Source organism: Culicoides brevitarsis, chromosome 1 (genome assembly GCF_036172545.1).
Source record: "Culicoides brevitarsis isolate CSIRO-B50_1 chromosome 1, AGI_CSIRO_Cbre_v1, whole genome shotgun sequence".
NCBI lineage: Eukaryota > Metazoa > Arthropoda > Insecta > Diptera > Ceratopogonidae > Culicoides > Culicoides brevitarsis.
Window position 1 is genome coordinate 21,439,347 of NC_087085.1, and position 11,020 is coordinate 21,450,366.

Genomic DNA, 11,020 nt, shown 5'->3' on the forward strand with positions numbered 1-11,020 from the left:
TTGACAAAAGCTACATTGTGCACAATATACGGGAGTTACTTTGGTTATCTTTTTTTTCGATATTGTATGACTAAATATAAACAAAAAAAAAATTCAAGGGCAAAAAATTTTGAAATTTTGGTCTCGTTTCATCATCTTGAATGAATGGAGGCTGCATTTTTTTTTGTCGGTAGCTTATGAATAAATAACGAAGAATATTAATTGTCACAAATTCAATAAAACAATAAAAAAAGTTGAAAAAAATTCGGCCCAGACATACTGACGACGACAAAGAATTCTGCGGGTATTTAGGCAGATTAGGTGAAGGGTATTCAAACGAACAAAAAATCATGTTCTAATAAAAATTCTCAAAACCAATCGAATGACGAAAAAATAAAAATTAAATTGATCAGCTGTGCTCTTGCTTCAGATGAATAATTAATTAAAATGTGTTTCTGGTATAAAAGCTTCGAGAGACAAGCATTAAACTTGGCACTAACTCAATATTGGAGTAATAAAAGCACTCTTTATTTTATTAAATTGTTGTCTACTCTCTCTCACTATTTTCTTTAAAGTGTATGTTTTTTTAATGTTGCACCCCATATTGACACTTAACCTTAGCAATGAAAACATGCATCAGTCAGAGGTGGATCAGCAAAAAAAAAAATTATCCCTTAAATCAATTTTTACACTTTTTACTTATTTTTTACTAAGTAAATTAAAATTAAATAAAAAAATAATTAAAATAAAATTAAATTAAAATTAAGTTATTAATAATTTTTTAATTTTTGCAATAATCTAATTTAAAAAGAGACAAAATTCTTAATTTTTTTTTGAAATGTTGAAAAACAAAAAATGACCAAAATTATTTTTTTTTCAAAAATTTTTAAGTTTAATTTTTTTTTTTTAACTTCAAATTTTTAAAATAATTAAACTTTTTCAATAAAATAAACAAAACGTTAAAAATAAAAATTCAGGAAAAAAATTAAAATCAAATTTTTGCGAAAATCAACTCATTAAATTTTTCCGCTAAATTAAAATTAAATAAAAAATAATTAAAATAAAAATTTAATTAAAATTAAGTTATTAATAATTTTTTATTTTTTGCAATAATCTAATTTAAAAAGAGACGAAAATTCTTTTTTTTTAATTAAAAAAAAATATTTTTTTTTTTTTATAATTAATTTTTTTTTTAACTTATTCTTACAAAAATCATCAAAATTTAGAAATAAAAATTCAGGAAAAATATTAAAATCAAATTTTTGCGAAAATCAACTCATTTTTTTCGCTCAAAATTTAAAATTAAATATTTGATAAATTATTTATTAATTATCAAAAATCAATTTAAATATTAAATTTTTTTATTAAACTAAGTCGCCTAAAAATTTTATTTTCTTCATCCACCTCTGTCTACAACATGAGAAACCAAGAGATGAGACACATCATTAAAATTTATTAGAATGCGAAAATGACATCTTTTTTTATTTTATACACCTTGTGTCGTCATTTGCTGCGCCATGCCATAAAAATAGGTCATGATGATAGAAGAACACGAGACAAGACACTTCCTTTTTATTTTATGATATCTCACTAAAGGTTTTCTTTTTATGACTGTAACACTTCTCCTCTCTGATACACTCTTAAAGTCCGCAAATGAATAATAAATTTTGAGAAGCAAGTATAATTTTTTACTGCTGTTTCTTTAATACCTGCCTAAAAAATTCGCATGAAATGTTTAAAGGGAAAAATCCATAAAAATAATCAAAATTCGATACGTGGTGACATCGTCATCTTAAATGACCTTTTAAGATAATTTTTTTTCTCAAAATATGATGGACGCACTTCTGTGAATTTATTTTTAAGATTTATTTTTAAATCCATAAGCCACTTATGAAAATGATGATCCGTGACAAAGTAAATAACGGTAAACTCAATTAATGTGTATCCTTTTTCCATCATCGTTTTTCGTCATCCTTCCCTTTTGCAAAGTGATTTTTATGACGTAAATCGCACACAAGCGTACAAATCAAATTGAATTTACTTTCAAAAAAAAATCCTCTGACGTGATTTGTATACCTGTCATTTGTGTGTATCACTTCGAAAGGATATCATTGAATCCAATTTTGATAGTCATCGCCGTAATAAGGAATTACACGGAACGGATACTTAACGAATATTGCCCTTTCTCTCGTTGATGTGCCATGTGAACTTGAGTCAGTTTACAGTTGAGTAAATTCATCGAATCGAATAAATTTTATCTTTCATCTCGCAGTGTCAGACGCATTCCGTTCTGGCAAATGTCAGACGCAACAGAAAATGATTAATTCCATCACACGTTTTTAGCGTACTTCAATCATGATCATTATTACAATATTATAAATACACATAAAAATGGTGTCTCGCAACCTCGTTAAATCCGCGTTGAATTATTATTAAAATTAAAACTATAATTCATATAAATAAAAGCTTTTTTAATTAATTTTTCGAATATTTTAAATAATAATCAAAGTAAAAATAAAATTTGCAGCACATAAAAATTTAAATTTTGAATTATCGTCAAAATAAATTTTTATAGGGACGGAACGTCTTGGTATTTTTTTCTATAAATCAGTAAAAAAAAATGTTTAAAATTTAAAAAAATGACAAAAGCTTTTTATAAACATTCCTATTAAAAATTAGAAAATTTTAATTTTTTTTTAATGAATTGAACTCATGTTTTCAAGAAATTTTCGCAATAAAAATAGTTGAATAAAAAAATAAATATTTTTGAGTTTTATTGTTTTTAGAAGGTTTTTAAAATTTATTTATATTATTTTCAAATTTGAACTTAAAATTAAAAAAAAAAATCAAACAAAATCTCCCAAAATAAAAATAAAAACTTAAAAAAGTGACTTAATAAAATTCTTTTTAAAAAATTTTTTTATGATTTTATCGTAAGCAGTATTTTTTTTATTATTTTTCGATCAAAAATTCCAAAAAATATTAAAAATTTTATGTTTAATTTTTATTTTCCCCCCTGGATTTTTTTTCAACAAAATCGGAGGGAAGGGCGACAAAAATGGGTGTAAGAAATTAATTCGCGTTAATAAAAGTATTTTTTTAAATATCACATTTTGTTTTAAATTGATTTTTTTTTAATTTTTAGTTATTTTTAATAAAATCTTAACATTAAATTTTAAATAAGTAAAGAAATATTGAAAAAATTAAAAAGAAAATTTACAAAATTTTTAAATTACTTCATAGATATTTTGGTTTTCGAAACATGACGCGAAACAACAATTTTTTACAGTGCAAGACAGTCTCGTTACAAACACAGTGACAATTTGTTACAGATTAAAAACATATTTTTTGCTCGCTAGTACCCTAGAATCTCGCAAAACTAATACATCAAAATTATTTCATCATCATCATCAAAATCAACAAAACGCATCGCATCAGATGCCAGGCAGCATGCAGCAACCCAGACATTCTTATTTGCAGTTTCGATGTGTCTGTTGATAGTCTTGTTGTTGATATTTGAACAATTATTTTAATAAATCAAAAAACGCAAAAGCGTAAAACAGCATGCATTGTTTCGATTAAAAATGTATTTGCATACCTCTAGAGTGAATGATATTGTTTTATTTATGTTGGTAAGTCGCTGCTCGTGCTTCGCTTGTGTGCGAAAAGTGTGGAAAAAAACGTACAAAAAAAAGTTGCAGATAACATAAAACAGAAGTTTTAAGCCATGTCATCAGCATTAATTTATGTTAAATAATGGACATGCAATTTATTGCACGATAAGAGCAAAAAAATACTCGTTTTGAAAGTCATTCGTAAAGGACATTACACAAAAGTGTCTTTAAACTCTGTCGGTTAATCTGTTGTTTTTTGTCATATTATCAACACTCCGGCTAGGATTAAAAAGTGTCAATTGATAAAAAGAATCTTATCATATTTTTTTTGTTCATTTAATTTTAATCCAATTTTAATTCAAAAATAAGCGTAACAAAAAACCCATTGTATCGATAAATTTCGCGAAAAAAAAGAGTATACAAAAAATAAATTGCTTTTAATGGTTTATGAATATATAATAAGTAGGTAGAGTGACACTAATCACACGCCAAAGTAGCTTAATTATTAAAGGCAATGAAAATATGACAATGAGGCTTTAAAAAATGTAAAATGATAATTTATTGATAATGACGCAAATTACATGGGCAGGTAAAGAAAATGCTTTAAGCTAGTACATTAAAGTCTTAATTCCATGACATTGTTAAGAAATTAGTAGGTACGTGAACATTAGCGTAAATGGCGGCATAATTATTTAAAGGAACGTTGTTTTCATCATCAACATGACCGTATTTTGGCTCGTCCGTATTTTTTTTAAAAAGAATATTAAGATTTTTTGACTAGCAGTCTGCTCTTGGTAAATATGTCTTAGGCGAAAAAAAATTAATATTGTCGTGTCTTGTCCCATCTGGATTTTGATGAGGTGGGGAAAGAAGAAAAATTAAAGAAAATAATTTTCTAACGTCTTTCAATTAATTTTTTTTCTTATTTTCAAAATTTAACTTATAAATTAAAAAAAAAATTAGAACATGAATTTTCCAACAGAAATTTATAAAAAAATAGTTGTGGTGACGTTTCACCTAAATTTCAATAGAAAATGTTTTATTAAAGCAAAATTTTCGTTTTTTGCATAATTTTTATAAAATCTTTAATTTTTCAAAATTTTTTTATAAAAAATTTCAAAAATATTTTTTTTCCTCTTTATTATAGCTAAAAACAATTATGACCTATCACATATGGCATTTTTGGTTTAATAAAAGAACGGGGACAAATAAAATTTTTAGGGACGATATTTAAATAATTATCTGTTCTCCTTCAACAAACTGGCGATTTTTAGGAGGGATGTCACGTATGAAGGTGTTTTTGTCGATTACTGCTTGTTGTAGTTCGGATGCCAGGTCACCAGTCAAAATTCTTCTGATTTTAAATTTTATTTTAAACCCCCCTGATTTTGTTGTACCACATTTTAATAAAAAAGGGGGCTTGACAAAAGTTGAAATAATTAATTTGTATCGCCTAACTAGCTAAAATTATATTTTTGTCAGAGAAAAATGTTGATGAAAAATTTTTATCGTACGAACGATAAACTTTCTTAACGAGTAATTTTATCCGTCAGAGACAACTTTATTTTTCCCGTGCACTTTTCCAAAGTCATTGTATGATTAAAAGTGATGGGATGGTTTAAGATGTTAAGTACACAACTAACAATGACTGCGGTCTGCTGTGTCATAAGTGCAGTTGACATACTTTTTTTTTGTTCACTTTATCCGCTTTGTGATTAATGAATTTTTAAGCCTTTTTAAATGTGGAGAAAATGACCGAGTAAATTGAGTTTTCGTGTCGACTGACCGCTGTGTGAAATATTATTTATCATTATTTTTTTCTTGGCAGCAATTTAATATTTTTATTGAAAAAATTTCGCAATAATTTTTATTGACGATTTTTAATTAATAGACCAACTTTTTATAACACTTGAGAGTAATTTCTTTTTGAGCGTTTTTAACACCATATAAAAAATCACTTTTTAAGTTTCTTTTCTTTTTAATACCTATATTTGCTGCACTGGCACGTGCCTTCCGAGAACAATTAGTAATAACGAGTTTAATTGATATTTCAACTTAGAGAATTATTGAAAATTAATTTTTACAAAAGTTTTTCAACACAAAAAAAATAATTAAACTGTGCGATTGAACTGCTGTTGCACCAAAACTGAAGTAAATTACACCAAGAACAAACGTTGGCACGTTTATTCAACGCACAATTGCATGCTTTCTTTATTGAAGTGTTTACGGCACAATATTTATTTATTTAAATTTAATTCATCACATGTAAATGTTTAGTATAACGTTGTTGGCACTTGTTTATTATTTGTTACCCGTACAATTTACACAAATAAATATCGCACTTTAATAACAGTTGTATGTATTTAGGAAAATTTTGTACGAAAAAACTCAACTGTTGCAATATTTTTAAATTATTTTTTTTTGTACGCAATGTTCTTTTCCTGATTTCACAAAAATAAACGTCAAAAATGTCATGTAAATATTTTTTGTGGTTTTTTATATTTTTTACGTTAAAAGCCGACAATAAACCAACTGATAATTACAAAAAAAAATTAAATACATTTTTGTTTATTTGTTATTACCGGTCCAATGACTGCAAATATAATTAAAAAAATTTCTGCCTTCAAAAATATTTTATAACTCGTGTTGTGTCTTCAGCTGTTTGTGTATTACAAATAATTAACACATTAAAATGATATGTTGGTGTTATTATTTACTGATAATCATTATTTTTATTAGGTGTTAATAATCCATAAATAAAAATTTAATTTGTATATGTTGAATGTTTTATCTTTTATTTGAATAAATTTTTATGTGTTCATTGAAGAGATAGTGGGTGTTTTATCAATTTAATTCAATTTTCGATTGTACTATTCGGTTTCTTACTGACATTTATTGTCGGATTAATGAATATGTTACAATTATCTTATCTTGTTTACACAGTAATAGAAATGATAAACAGAGTGGAAAGTTTCTTTGCTTTTTGCCGCATTTTTTTTAAATTTTAAAAGCCCATTACAGCAGTTAAATTTCTTGAATTAATAGAAAGAAATCTGGCAAATTTTTCGCTAACGTTTGGCCGCTCCAAATTTTTTTCGAACATATTGTCCGAAAAAACTTTTTTCAAATCGGGCCAAAAAAATAAAAAAGAGTTTTGAAATAATTTTTCATACAAAATGACAAAATTCAAACAATTTTAAATCATTGATAAATATTTTAGTTGTTTTTATGGTATCTTTATTGAGATTTGATAACTTAAAATGGATGTAAGAATTTTTAAGAAAAAAATTTAAACACAAAAATAATTGTCAAAAAATTTTTAAAAATAATTATTTTGAAAAAATTTTTGAGAATGAATTTTTTATGTTAAATTTCGTTTTTCAGTACAAAAATTCTTAAAAATCAAAATTATTGAAAAAAAAATTTCTTAAAAAATATATATATCCACAATTTTTGCGGCATTTTAACTTTCAATTTTTTTAATTTATCCAAAGAATGTTAAATAATTAATTATAAATGGGAATTTAAAAAAAAAATGTAAATAAATGTGTACGAGCAATATAAAAGCATACAACTTCGTCAATTAACCTTAAATTAACTATTAGATACTTGTGAGAATATTTTGTTATCTGTTCATCTAAAATATTTTAATTTTCATACATAGGTAAAAATATGCAATATCTCAGTTTACTTCGATATCTTGTAACACTCGGTTCGCTTGAATGGATCAAAAATCAAGCCCTTTTTCATCACTTTTGTCCGAATGCTTTCGGTTTCCTCCAAATACGAAACCCAACTCAAACATTCAATATGCGAAGCCATGGCACCTGGTGCTCTTCATCGCATTCGGAATTGCACTAATTTTTATTCGACAACTCGTTGAAAAATACATTTTCGCACCTCTTGGCAGATCTTTGGGAATAAAAGATGTCAGAGCCAAACCTCCTAGCCACAATGAAGTTTTGAAAAGAAATTACAAGAAAAATCGTCGTTTGCATGTCGGCATGGTAAATCATAAAAAAAGTATTTTTTGTAAATATTTCTTAGATTTTTCTGTAGGTTACTTCTTTGTCGAAACAAACAGACTTGACGGAACGTGAGATCGAACATTGGTGGATGCTGCGTCGAGCGCAAGACAAACCGACAATTTTAAACAAATTTTGCGAAACAAGTTTTAAGGGATTATGTTACACATGGAACTTCTACTTTGGCTTGTACACAATTTGGGACAAAGATTATCTTTGGGATATTGATCTGTGTTTCAAAGATTATCCGCATCACTCGTTGGAAAATGGTCCTTGGTGGTTGTACATGAGTGTAATTGGCTTTTATTGGTCCCTTTTATTTGCGCATTTTTACGAGCCTCGCCGCCTGGATTTTTACCAAATGTTGCTGCACCACAGTCTGACAATTTTTCTTACGAGCTTATCTTTTGTCTCAAATATGCATCGATTTTTTCATGTTATTATTGTTTTGCATGACATTGTAGAGTATTTGTTGCACGTAAGTATAATCAGGGAGACTAAAATTGTTTTAGGCCTAATCATATTTAGAAGAAAATTATTTTGTTTGCTAATTTTTGACAAAAAATTCCTTTAAATCGACCTAGTCCACATAAAATGTTTCAAGTCCGCCCCTGAAAATAATTTAAAGACTATTAATAATTACATCAAGTATTCTATTGTTTTTAGATCACAAAGGCCGTAAAATATGCAAAGTATGAGAGACTTGCTCAAATACTTTTCCTAACATTTGCAGCACTATGGACACCAACACGTTTGCTTATTTATCCAATAATTCTGTATCGCTACTTGTTTATAGCGCCTTTGTACTTTTCGGCATTTCCAGTGTATAACATTATTGCAATTTTAATGATATTCTTGCAGTTTTTGCATATTTTTTGGACATATCTTATTTATAAAGTTATTTTCCAGGCGCTCAAAGGCAATATCGAGGTAAAAAATGAACAAAAATATTTTTAAAAAAATTTTTTTCATAATATTTTTTTCTTTTTCGTAGGATGCGGACGATATTCGATCAGAAGCAGAAGATGATTGAATATAATGTTAAAAGTAGGAACAACAAAAAACACACATTAAAGAGATATTGTGGATATGATAAAAAAAACATTTCTTACCAATTTTTATGCGAATATAAAAACTTGTTTATTGTTTTTTTCCTTCCGAAAAGAAAATACAACAAAAAAACTCGATAATTGAATTACAATATTATTATTTATTTTGTTTACGAACATTAAGTACATACCGATATTTCAATTAATTTTTAAATTACCGAAAAAAAGTACATTCCGACTTGTAAAAGATACGATCAAACAATCGCTTGTCTGCACGTTGTTCGTTGTTCGTGCTTGTCAAAATATGTCTCAATTTTTTTTCGCACAAAAAAAAACTTTTTTTTCCTTAAATGTTTGTAAGCAAGGTTGTAATTTGTGTGGATACGGGCTTTTTTCATTATCTCTTGGACGCCCATTTTGACAGCCGATTACAATCGAATTATAATAACTTATCTGGCACCTTTTTGTTCAGCTTTATTATGTGCTGCAAGTCATTAAGGAATGCTCTCATTGATGAAGTTATCGTCTTAAGACCTTAAAGTATTTTAATAAACATTTCAAAATTTATAATTATTTTGAAATTTTTAGCGTACAAGTGCAGAAATTTCTTTTAAAATGTAAAATTCAGTATTTTTTAATTTTTTCTTACCTCGTTCGCTCTACATTACATACCGCGAGACAGTAAAAGGTAATTTATTAAATGAAACACGCACGATGTGTATTGGATTTTGTCTTAATAATTTATCAACTCACACACACACACACGCACACGCAAAATAAAGAGTGAGTTATTAAAAAGAAATTTACGTCATTTGACCTTTGGCTTCGAAAAATCATTGTCCGACTGTTTTATTAATATTTCATGCAGCGTCTGGTTAATTAATGTTGTGACGCGTGTGTGCCGCGCAGAAAATGAGAGAACGATGAGACAACAGTGCCGGCATGTGTTACGGATTAAATAATTTGTTATTTTCAGCATGCCGAACAAAAAACCGAGTGAATTTTGTGGTCCAACATTAAATGTCACGAGAAATTTGTTCAATATTCCATTCGAGAAATTTCTACACATTTTCATTGTAACGACGATGGAAATATGATAACATCACTCCACAAACAAGAGGAGTGCCTTGGTACACGTATCAGTACTTGCGCCAAGGACTTTTGAAATACGTCCTTAATTAAAGTCTTCTTTACAATTTTTTTTTCTCGTGCAGTCTAGAAAAGTCGTCATTAAAAATGTAAATAGTGTGTTTTTAATAAGCTTATAGACTTGTCAGTCACTTTTTAATAAATTTTTCATATATGTCAAAAAAAAATTCAATATTTTTAAACAACAAAAAAAACTGCTGATGGGCATAAAATTAACGTGAGATATTTCAAAAGTTTTGCATTACCTCGTAACTTTTATCAGATTATTTTTGCTCTGTAATAAAAACTTATTGTTATTTTTCTTGTTTGGCTCGACGCTCATCATAATAAAGCGATAAATGATTAATTTCGTGCATGTAAACAATGTGCTCGGATAAAATAAATCAGATCATGTGCACCTGGAATGGCATGTGATAAAATTTTATCGGTAATTCATACTTTAATGATTATGTTTATCAAGTTCATTTTCGGTTATCGATGTTAAATTAATAATATTATACATATATTTTTATTATCTTCATCAGATCGGGGGTCATTGAGTGCACTACTGAATGTTTGGAAATTTTTAATCAAAATTGAAGTGCATAAAATTAAGAAATAAGTACTGGTAAGAATTAAGGTAATTGCAAATTTAATGTAGTCCATGCAATTTAAAAGAAAATATATTATTTAAGGTTATTTTTATGAAGAAATCTTGAATTTCAAATAAAAAATATCTCTGGGGAATAGACTGTATATCGGTTCATAAATAAATAATAAAATAAATCAATAAAGAAATTTAAACAAATAAAACAGAAACCACATCCGACAGATTGATTTGAAATTTATGAGTGAGTAAACAAGTTCAAAGTGTATAACGCGGGAAAAATTCATAAACTACAACAATAATAAAAATAAAAGTGTGAAAAAGTATAACAAGGTGCGAAATTGTAGTATCAACTTGAAACATTTATGGTTTTAGTTTTTTTTATCAAAAAATTTATTATGCTACAACAATGATGGACATGTTTCAAAACTTTTTTTTAATATTTTAAATTATTTTTAAGAATTTATTTCGTCTCTTTGGCTTAATTTTTAACATTTATTTATTTAATTATTTATTTTATTTATTTAATTAATTTTATTTATTTATTTTTTTGAACGAAATTTAAAAATTTTGGTTTAATTTTTTTTCAAGTATTTTTTTTATTATATTTTTTTCAAA